The sequence below is a fragment of the Cibotium barometz genome, chromosome 61, assembly GCF_041138505.1.
Source record: "Cibotium barometz isolate CiBa-2024 chromosome 61, ASM4113850v1, whole genome shotgun sequence".
NCBI lineage: Eukaryota > Viridiplantae > Streptophyta > Polypodiopsida > Cyatheales > Cibotiaceae > Cibotium > Cibotium barometz.
Window position 1 is genome coordinate 19,191,400 of NC_141106.1, and position 11,297 is coordinate 19,202,696.

At 43.0% G+C, this 11,297-nt stretch overlaps 1 pseudogene; it reads left to right on the forward strand.

Moving 5' to 3' along the window:
- Window positions 1–679: 679 nt before the first annotated feature.
- On the forward strand, window positions 680–1,816 carry LOC147604638 (L-type lectin-domain containing receptor kinase VIII.1 pseudogene; annotated as a pseudogene).
- Window positions 1,817–11,297: the final 9,481 nt, after the last annotated feature.

Sequence of the window (11,297 nt, forward strand, 5' to 3'; positions counted from 1 at the left end):
AATAGCACCGACCCACTCACCTTTATACTTTTATGGATTTTTTTATTAACTCCACCATGCATAAAGAGAAGTCCATTACGGTACGCTTACAATAGGTCCGTAATGTTTTTTTCTACGTTTTGCACAGATAGAGACCGGAGAGGGACCCAGCTTTTAAAATTTCCCTGTGGCAGTGCCGAAGACCGGATCAATTCGCTGCTTGGCTTGACCTAGAAACAACGAACTGGCAATGAAGTTCCTCAAGCTTCGAGGTCTGGGGAGTACTAGTATAAGAAAGCGTGACTCTGAGGCTCGTTGAGCAACAACCAAGCTGCAAATCAATCTGCTCTAGGTACCTTAGCTGTCTACCGCTCCCCCCTCTGCTAACTCATTTCTCTATACTACCCCTACTCTTAGCTAGCTTAATTGTCTACCCCTACCTTACTGGTCTCCTACCCTTACTAGCTGATTTCTGTACCGCTGCTCTGCCCTATCTTATTTGTCTACCCCAACCTCCTTTACTCGCTATCTTAATTGTTACTGCGCTTCCTGAATCCTTACTTGTCTGCTCCGCCACCGCTTTAGTTGTCCTGCAAATAATATGACAAGCGGTTGTATGGCCTGCTTGTGGCCACGAAAGAAGGGGAATCAATTATCCCTTGAGGACCCTCACATGCTCACTCCTAATAGAAGAAACCCCATGGGGAACGGCACCACGGAAATATTCTTGAAGCGGTTGGAGTCCACAAAGGGACCTCAACGCTTCACCTACGATGACCTGCGCTCTGCCACCAATAACTTCAGCACCATGCTTGGAGAAGGCGGCTTCGGCCCCGTCTATAAAGGCGTCCTTCCTTCTTTCAGCAACGAGGAGCCGCCGGTCCCCGTCGCAGTCAAGAGCATCTCCGCCATGTCCTTCCAAGGCCGTAAAGAGTTCGAGTCGGAGGTGACCATCATCAGCAATATGATTCGCCACAGGAACTTGGTGAAACTGCGAGGCTGGTGCTACGAGAGTGCACCAGAGGGCAGCCGATACCTACTGGTCTACGACTTCATGCCCAACGGCAGCCTGGAGAAGCTGCTCTACGACGATAAGGAATGCGTGGCCAAGCTATACTGGAAGCGGAGGTTCCAGATTTTGCAAGGGGTCGCAGCAGCGTTGCTCTATCTGCACGAAGACTGCGACAATGTGATCCTCCACAGGGACATCAAGTGCAGCAATGTCATGCTGGACGATAACTTCAACGCCAAGTTGGGTGACTTCGGGCTGTCAAGGAAGGTGGAGGAGGGCATGTCCTTCTACATGACGGAAAGGATGCCCATGGGCACGCGGGGCTACATGGCGCCCGAGTACTGGCACACAAACAGGGCGACCAAGGAGTCGGATGCGTTTAGCTTTGGGACTGTGATGCTGGAGGTCGCTTGCGGCAGAAAACCCCTGGACGCCATCGACCGTCACTCTCAGCCGAATACTCCCCGCATCAACCCGCTAGTGGACTGGGTGTGGGATCTTCACTTGCAGGAAAGAATTGTTGAGGCTGCGGACAGAAGGCTCCACCACATATTCAACCCGGATGAGATGAAGCGGGTGTTGGTCTCAGGGCTGGCGTGCTGTTATCCCGATCCCAAGGCCCGCCTCACCATGCGGGAAGCCAGTAACGTTCTGAGCGGACACATGCAGTTGCCTGTTCTCCCTGCTACCATGCCCGGCTATGCCAGCGTCCACAGCCCTGGAAGTCGTACTCCAGGAAGACACAACCCAAAGGAACAGCAAACTGACCCAGATTCCCCTACCGGTTCGTACAATACACCCCGGCTCAACACATGGACGGTCTGAGAGACTCTCTCTCTGACTTGTGATGAAAGATTTCTTCTGTTTCTCTTTGTGTAGCATGAAGCCCTTAATTTATAGTATGGGCGGTTTGAGAGACTCTCTCTCTGACTTGTGATGAAAGATTTCTTCTGTTTCTCTTTGTGTAGCATGAAGCCCTTAATTTATAGTATGGGATCTCATAAAAAAAATTCAGAAGCTTGTTTTACTAATTATATTTTTAAATGATCACTCTCCCTTACCTTTCTTTCCAATCAATCTTAACTTGATCTCTTGCACAATTTTCTTCCAACAGCTGTATCAAAGTAACTTATCTCCTTTAAGTTAAAATAAGCCATTTATCTCCCACTTTGTCATAAAATTTATTTGTCTTTATCACGGTTTCCATCGTCAAACAATATCCCACCATGGCGGTGACTCTTTCTTTTCCTCCAACAAAAGAAAACAAATTGTGAAAGTATTCTGCTGCCTCACTAAAACATGCTTTTGTGTTGAGCTAGCTATTAATATGGCAGTAATACCTCTCCACCAAGGTTATCATAAACCATTTGTAGAAATATTTGATCTTTGGATGCATCAAACAAACCTTCTTGCATGGTTGGAGAATTTTCAACGACCTGAGCTCGTCGCAAGCGTCTAAAAACATTTTGCAAGCAATGATCGAAGTTGTAAATTTTTCTTTCATGTTTTTTATACATAGAAGCTCCCCAAATTCTATTTTTTATGTATGAGTAGACAATATTATCTGAGACTCCATTTTAAAATGAAAACTATCACCAAATGGATATCAATTGAAAACATTGTATTAACCTAGATCATTAACTCTTGCATACAAAAATGATAACAATATTAGGATAGGTCCATTGAGCCATGATCAAAATATTTGTAGTGTAGTGGCCTCTTAATACAAAAATAAAAAAAGAAAGGATGAACAATACAACTCATGCATGACACATCAAGGATAATGCATAATGCTTATCAACCTCACTTTTAGGAGTATGTTTTGCTCCACCTGTCACATCATTTGAGGAAGAACCGAGCCTGTGTATCTCTCTCACTGCCAACATCCACATGAACCAAGTTTAAAAACTAGCACGAACCAAGTTGTTTACCTCCCTTTTGTTCGGCTTTGTCCTCTTTTCGATGGACAAAATGGAAGGAAGGATTGGCATTGGCAAAGATATAGTTATTATCAGGGTGCCATGAATGCATGTCAACCTGTAAGGCACCCTTTCGTCACCAATCACAAATACAAAAAAATTGGAGAAATTGTAACATAGAATTATCACATCCAAAAGGGCCTCCTCACTAGTCTCCCCATCATCATCACACAACTGAAGTTTACATAAAATTAGAAAACATAGAGTCTTGTAAAAAACAACTCAAAATAGTAGAGTCACACCATATTGCAGAGAATCACCCCATGAATATTTGATTATGAGAGAAGTATAGAATGATAAAAAATGCATTCCATAGTATATCTTGAATCTCCTGACTAGTATCCTCGAGCTTTCTCACTCTCACTCACACTGACTCACATAAATCTCCCCTCAACGTAGGTTTGATCAAATTATATGAAATCATGAAATCTATGAAAAGTGTGATAGTCCGTCATTAAGAAATTCCCAAGGGAACTCTAATCCCAATAATCTACGTGAAAAAAAACTCAAATTTTACTAAAAAAAATTTTCTTTGATCGTTTAGCATGTGTGCAAGCAATAATAGCCAAGCGCACATGTAAGAGTGTCCACCATGTCAGAGTTTGATCTAGATCCGACACTTATGTGTCGAGACCACCTAGTCGGCTCCGGAGGAGCAGCGACTAATGCAATAATCCAAAGCTAGAACGTTGCGCTACATGTCTATCTAAGCATGGGGAGATTGATTTTGAATGCAAAGCAAGTTAGTTCCTAAGTTTGTCCTAAATCCGAACAATGATCTGCATTTGGACAAGACTACACTAAACACAAGATTGAATACTGAATAGAGAGAGATATGTAGAATGAACAAAAGTAAGACAAATACCAATAAGACAAGGACCAACCCATGTCCTATTCTTGAGTAATAACAATATAGTACAATGCCTTAGCAAGAGCTCTACTCGTGAACTGTTCACTGAACTCTCTTGTCTTTCTATTTAGTAATGTTCCTCTCCTTTGGGCCCAAGTAAACTCGACATGATTCTAGCACTATCCAGATAGTAATGCTCTCTTTCCCACAATCTCAGCCAGGTAAACCAAGTCTACTCTAACCCTCCATCCCCTTATTCAATTAATTCCCCTTTTTCCTTTATAACTACGGGTACTACCCATAGTTGTAAAGGAAGGGGTACTACCCATTCATCAAGAAGCAGTTACAAGTTTGTTACAAAAAAAGAAGGCTCGGTTTGTTTCATGACAGTCAGATCGAGCGGCGATCTAGGTGGCGGCCAAGTGGGCTGATTAGGCTCCAACACTTGGGGCGATCACGGCGGGTGGACATTGTGCCAATATACCGAATCCCAAAGTTGCTTTCAAAAAAATCATGTTTCTGGATTGCCTCTCATCCGGATCCTCTCCTCCTCGAGACTCCATATGGCTTGTTCCAGCCACCTTCATCTCGTACCTCCTCTCCCTTGCTATGCCCCCCCGAAGATGAACTTGATGGGGCGATCCTAGGCATACCTTGGCTCATAAGCCCTCTTCATGTTGCTTACCTAGGCATGCCCTATGCCTATCCTCTTGTCGGCCCTTTGGAACTAGACATCAATGGGCCACACCTTTGGATGGCTTGCCCTTGCCCTCTTCATTATTTCCATATCCATGCTTGCTCTATGCAGGCATGGGGCTCTTTTTGCTCTAGGGTTATGACACCTTCTTCAAAGACCATCTTCAAAGACCATCTGCTCAAGTTCCTTTGGCCTTGTTTTCCCAACCCGACTCCATTTTCACCCATAGAGCGGTATTCCTATAGGTTATGCCTTCAGCAACCCCCTTGCCCTTTCTACTTGGTGGCGCCATTGTTGGCGAGGGGCATTAGAAAATTTGGTCTTTGAATGAGCTATTGCCTCCCCACTTATATCCGCGAGTCATAAGAGTCCACACCTTCCACGCACTGACCTAGATTCGGGGGGGGGGGGGGGGGCTTCTTCATTGTCCTAATGCTCCTACTTGAGAGCTACTTTGGCCCTATCTCTATGTCTTTGACACTTCCAACTGGTTCATGAATTTTGCAATTTTGGAACGTCTCAAATCATTCATTGTCATTTTTCCTCCTCTTCCTCTTGTCACTCTTCCAGGCGTAGTAGCCTCTACATCCTTTTCGAGGGCCTTTATTGTCTGTCCATCCTCTTTTTGCTGCTCTTTGAACTCTTCAAGTACTAGAGAATTAAACTCTTCAATTTGGGCTCTTATCACAGCCTTGTCGCTTTCCTTCTCGTCCAATTTCTTTGTAGCTACCCATGCATCATCTTAATCATTTCTTGAAAGATATCTAGTTACTTCTTATTACTTCACTTTTTTAAGTGTTGGGTGTCCAACTTCAGTGAGTAAACACCCATGGCCAATAAATGACTTTAACTAATGAGAAGGGGACATCATTACCTTGAGTGTTGATTCAAAGTGTGCTCTTTCTCCTTATGTTATATCTCTCTATCATATCATCTTTCCCTGTTGGTAGTGCTTGTGAGAGAGTGAGTGTGTGTACAAGTCTCCCCTCTTGCCCACTTTCCCTCTTGGTCTTGCCACTTTGTGCTAGTGGGTATGGTGAATTTGGGCTTTCCATTTGCACCACTATTGAGGACCACGATTGTTTGCCTTAGTTTTTAAAAAACTCTTGCGTAAGGCTTATTCGTCTTCTTGGCACATGGTGAAAGACCCATGTGTGGAGTTGGAAATTGATAAATCTAGTGATTTATTTTGTTTGAGATGTTTTTTTGTGGGATTATAATGATTTGTGTTGGATTTGCAGCTTAAGATAAGACACAACAAGGTAAGGGGATTTTGTTAGAATTTTCTTCAATAATAATTACTGTTTAAAGTTTTTTTAGTTAGTGTTAGTGTTAGGGAGTATTATTAATAGTTAGTGTTAGTGTTAGGGAGTATTATTAATAGTAAGGATTAACTTTCATAGTTAATAATTAGTGTTAGTTTGCTAATGGGTGAAAGCATGGAATGGTGGAATGCTATAAGAGTTATATAGCTAAATTTAATATCAAGGGTAAACGCTTAAAACATAGATTTTTTTTTTGTTTTAATGCTATATAGCATAGAAAATGAAATAGTAAAAATGTTCACTAGAAATTTGTCTGTGTTAAAATCTAGGTGATCTAGCATCCGTTGTGTGCATGTGTGCATATTAACATTGGGGATAGGTTAGTTGAGCCCAAGGATAAAATAATAGACATGAATTCAAAGGTTATTCTCTCATGTAAGTGGCCAATTTCTAAAAGGACTAGTAAAGACTAGATGAATCTAGATAAGGGCTAGGTGTCAAGCCCTCATCGCTTGGGCTTTGTCAATGCCAATTGTGGCTTCATTTTATTTGGTGGAATATTCTAAAATTTTAGGGAATGGCCTGGGATATTTGAAGTGCCTGATGGTGGTCACTTCTTTTTGTATGACTATGTCATCTATGACATGCACTAAGGCATGTGTTTCTTGGAGGGATGGTAACTTGGTGTCATGGATGACCTAGTGCCTTTATCGACTTTGTGTCTCTAATAGAAGTGTGTGATTGGTCTTTGTTGGAATTAGGGTTGCAGGAAAGCACACAAAGCTTGGAGAAGAAGAAGCAAGAATGCACACAATACAAAGTGTTAGATTGTGTCAATGTACAAAAGATAAGCTAGCCCTAGTAGGATGGGCGTATATACAAGCCGGGGGAAAAAACCTCCTAAAGAGGGAAAAAGTGCCCCGGCGGTCCTAAGTGTGTTCACACACATCACTGCCTATATATATGGCAACAAATCCCCCCTGGGAGTGATGGTGTGAACGAGAGCTGGCACTCATGTATAGGGGAGTGCCATGCCCGAAGTAGATCAATCCACAAAGGGGAGCAAGCCCAAAGCTTTGCGGAAAGCTTCGAACTTCTCACGAGGAAGCGCCTTTGTGAAAAGATCGGCGAGGTTGTCCTGTGTTGGCACATAGGCCAAGCTGATCTCTCCTGCTGAGAGTCTTTCCCTGACATAGTGATAATGCACCTCAATGTGCTTTGTGCGAGCATGAAAAACTGGGTTTCTCGCAACTGCTAATGCACTCTGACTGTCAATGAAGATAGAGGTGGCAGACTCCTGTCCAACACCCAAGTCAGCCATAAGCCGTCTGAGCCACACACACTCAACCGTAGCTGTGAAAGCTGCCCTGTACTCAGCTTCACAACTAGAAGTGGCCACAGTAGGTTGCTTCTTGCTCAACCAAGATATGCATGAGCTATCGAGCATGAAAGAAAAACCACTTGTGGACACTCTTGTGTCATAGCAACCAGCCCAATCTGAGTCCGAAAAAGCGTGTAAATCTGGCGGCAACGATCCCCCCTTGGGATAAAACAACCCAAGATGTATGGTGCCACTCAAGTAGCGAAAGATGCGTTTAATTGCCTTCCAATGCTGAGACCCTAGGCTATGCATAAACCTGCTCACCTGTGAGACTGCAAACTGAATGTCCGGCCTCGTAATGCATACATAAATGAGGCAACCAACAGCTGTCTGATAGAGTGTGACATCAAAGTGATCTCCAGCATCATGAAGACTCAACTTCGAACCTGTCTCCATTGGAGTAGCAATAGGCTTGCAGTCTTCAAGGCCAAATCTCCGCAACAATGTCTCAATATACTTTGTCTGACACAAAGCAATACCTCCATCACACTGCTTAAATTGTATCCCCAAATAATGATGCAAATGTCCCAAATCTGACATCTCAAAAGAGGCATTCAAATCAGTCTTAAAATCAGCAATATGCCTGTGAGCAGCATGTCAAATGACCAATAGAAGGCTTCCTACCATGCCAAGCTTCGTATGGAGAGTAATAGACTGCAAGGCCTTAGTGGGATACCTGTTGAGTACATATGCAGCACACATGACAGCCTCAAGCCAAAACGCATGTGGCAAAGCTTGGCTCTTGACCATACATCGTGCCATCTCCATAAGTGACCTGTTCTTCCTCTCAGCAATACCATTTTGCTGAGGGGTATACGGCACTGTACATTGGTGTTTTATCCCACGACTAGCCAGAAATGCATCAAACTCTTTAGACATGTACTCCCCCCCTCGATCAGTACGGAGGGTGCCCACAGTACAATTGGATACATTTTCAACCATAAGAAAAAACTGTTTGAAGCACAAAAACACTTCGGACTTTGCCTTCAGTGGATATACCCATGCATGCCTTGAGTAATCATCAATGAAAGTCACGAAGTACAAGTGTTTACCAAATGACGGAGTTTGCATAGGCCCACATACATCACTATTAATGTACAAGCTGCAATTTGCAAGTGGCCCGCATAGAACCATCCTTTGGAAACGTAGAACGCTGCATTTTGCCCAAAATACAGCCTTCACAAACATGTTTCAATGGTGCCTCAAGAGGGGGCAATGAAGCAACCATATCAAATTTCTGCAAACGCAGCAAACTAGCAAAGTTCAGATGACCAAAACGAGCATGCCATAGTTTTGCATCTGAAACTGCCTTTTCATCAGAAACTGCATTTGCTGAATCTTCCACACACTTGTCATAAGAATTGAGCCTATACAGCCCACGAAACAAGGTGCCAGATACAATAATCGTATCACCAGAAGTCAAATCATGAATAGTACATCTGTCATCCACAAATTTGACTACAAGTCCAAGTCTAGCAAGCGCAGAGACAGACAATAGATTCTTCTTTATCCCTGGCACATACAAAGCATCTGAAAGTGTGAAAGCGCTGCCATTTGCAGCAGTAAGCATAATTTTACCAATGCCCTTCACTGGGTAAGAAGCATTATTGGCACATGTGACAGTATTCCCATTAGGGACAGCCTCAAGAGAAGTGAACATATCACGATGCGAGGTAATGTGCTTTGTAGCACCACTGTCAAAATACCATACATGAGAGTCAACAGAAACTGCCAAACATGCATCATGTACAGATGGGTCATACTGGCAATACACGCTAAACGCCCATTCTGTATCCTACACAACATTTGCAGAATCTGCATTTGTAGAAGCATCCGCTTATGTGGCTGCATTTGACTCTTTCTTCTTTGCCTCTTTAGCTTTTAGCTTAGGGCAATTCTTAATGACATGATCATTTGCCTTACAATAGTTGCACCTGGTCTTTTTCTTGCCTTTATCAAGAGCCTTCTCAGACTTATTGTTGCTACCTGTGGAAGGAGAAGAAGTTGCAGACCTACTAATAGGAGAAGAAACAGTGGAAGGGGCTGCCTTACCACTTCTTCTCTACTGCTGGGCAGTAATAAATGCTTGATCAACTGCACGCTGCCTGGCCCTGTTTTGCCTGGACTGTGCTTCTTACAAGAGCTTGTTGACTAAAGTATCATACTTGACAGCATCAGGTCTGTCCTCATTAAGAAGTCTCCACGTGGAAGCAATTGTCTGATATGTCTCAGGTAAAGCATCAAGAACAGTCTGCACAAGAGAATGATCAGGAATAATCTCACCTGCAGAATACAACTGTTCTTTGAGATCTTTAATCTCAGCAAGAAAAACATTCATGTCATCATCTTCTTGCATAATCTTCAATTCTAGCTCTTTACGCAGGTAAGCAATTTTTGCCTCGTTACGACCTGCATACAAACCAGCTAGAATATCCCAAGCCTGTTTTGCTGTTTTAGCTGAACGAATATGTGGGGTGATGTTACGTTTGACAGAAAGTGCAATCAAGGCATGAGCCTGCGCATCTTTACCATCCCAACGAGCTTGTTCAGCAGTGGGTAAAACAGCAGCAACAGTAGAGCTGCTAGAACCTGCAACATCCTCAACAGATCCTACATCCATAGAACCTGGATGTACATCCATACCCTGCACAATGTTCCACACTCCTTTTGCAACCAAAACATGTTGCATCATGTATGCCCAAAGTGGGTAGTTGCTGTCTCCATCCAGTTTGTCTTCAGCAGACAACATGCGAAATACATCATTGCTGTTATCAACCATGGCCACTGACTGAAACTGATGCAAAAGCTGCCTGTAATGAAGCAAAGACTGAACAAAAAACAACTCGTGCTATGTAGCACGGTCCACAATAGAATACGTATGCCTGTTTTTGCAGAAAACTGCACTGTCGAAATTTCTGCATAAAATGACGAAAACACCTGTGCAGAACTTGAAATGCAAAAACAGAGCCCGAAACGACCTCAGATGCGAATTCTGAGAACGCTAAGCCCTTTGAGCTTATTTGCAGAGTATAGGGACCTGGAAGCTGTCATGAAAACTCACCTCAATTGGAGAACGTGAGTCGGAGGGTGCTGGCGGCGTAGCCCTGGGAGCCGATGCCTGCTCTGATGCCAATTGTTGGAATTAGGGTTGCAGGAAAGCACACAAAGCTTGGAGAAGAAGAAGCAAGAATGCACACAACACAAAGTGTTAGATTGTGTCAATGTACAAAAGATAAGCTAGCCCTAGTAGGATGGGCGTATATATACAAGCCGGGGGAAAAAACCTCCTAAAGAGGGAAAAAGTGCCCCGGCGGTCCTAAGTGTGTTCACACACATCACTGCCTATATATATGGCAACAGTCTTAACAAATGTTGTCAACATGGCATGCATGAAATGCATGTGTGACATTAGTGAGGGATTACATAAATTACTAATGTGCATCTAACCTTTGTGGTTGATGTAATCTAACTTGGCTAAGCCAGTGTGATGTGTCAGTACTTGATAAGCACACCCTTCTTGCTATGTATGCTTGATCAAGAGGGAGTGTTAGAATCTAGGTGATCTAGCATCCATTGTGTGCATGTGTGCACATTAACATTGGGGACAACTTAGTGAAGCCTAAGGATATAATAATAGACATGACGTCTAAGGTTATTCTCTTATGTCAGTGGCCAATTACTAAAGGGAATAGTAAAGCCTAGATGGATCTAGATAAGGCTAGGTGGCAAGCCCTTGACATCATTGCTTAGGCCATTGGGAGAGCTCTTGGAGCCTATATAAGTTGTACATTTCTTTGTGAATAATGAGAAAGTTTGATAGGTCTTTGTGACCTTCCTTTGTGGAAACACTTATTTCAAGCTTATCTCTTTGCTTGTCACTCTGTTAATCTCTTACTTTACTTCTAGCTTTGTGCTAGTTATGTTTATCTTAATCTTATTTGATTATGTTTATTAGAGTAGCATTAATGTTTGAGGTTAGGATTAAGCTTTGTGCTTGTGGCAATTAGGTTTTCAGTCTCTAGTGCAATCGGCACTAATATTCCAATAGTTTTAACATACGTTTCAAATAAAATGATCTACAAAGTAGCGGCCTCTTTATGTCATGATAACGCGCCAAATGCCCCTCTCTTTAGT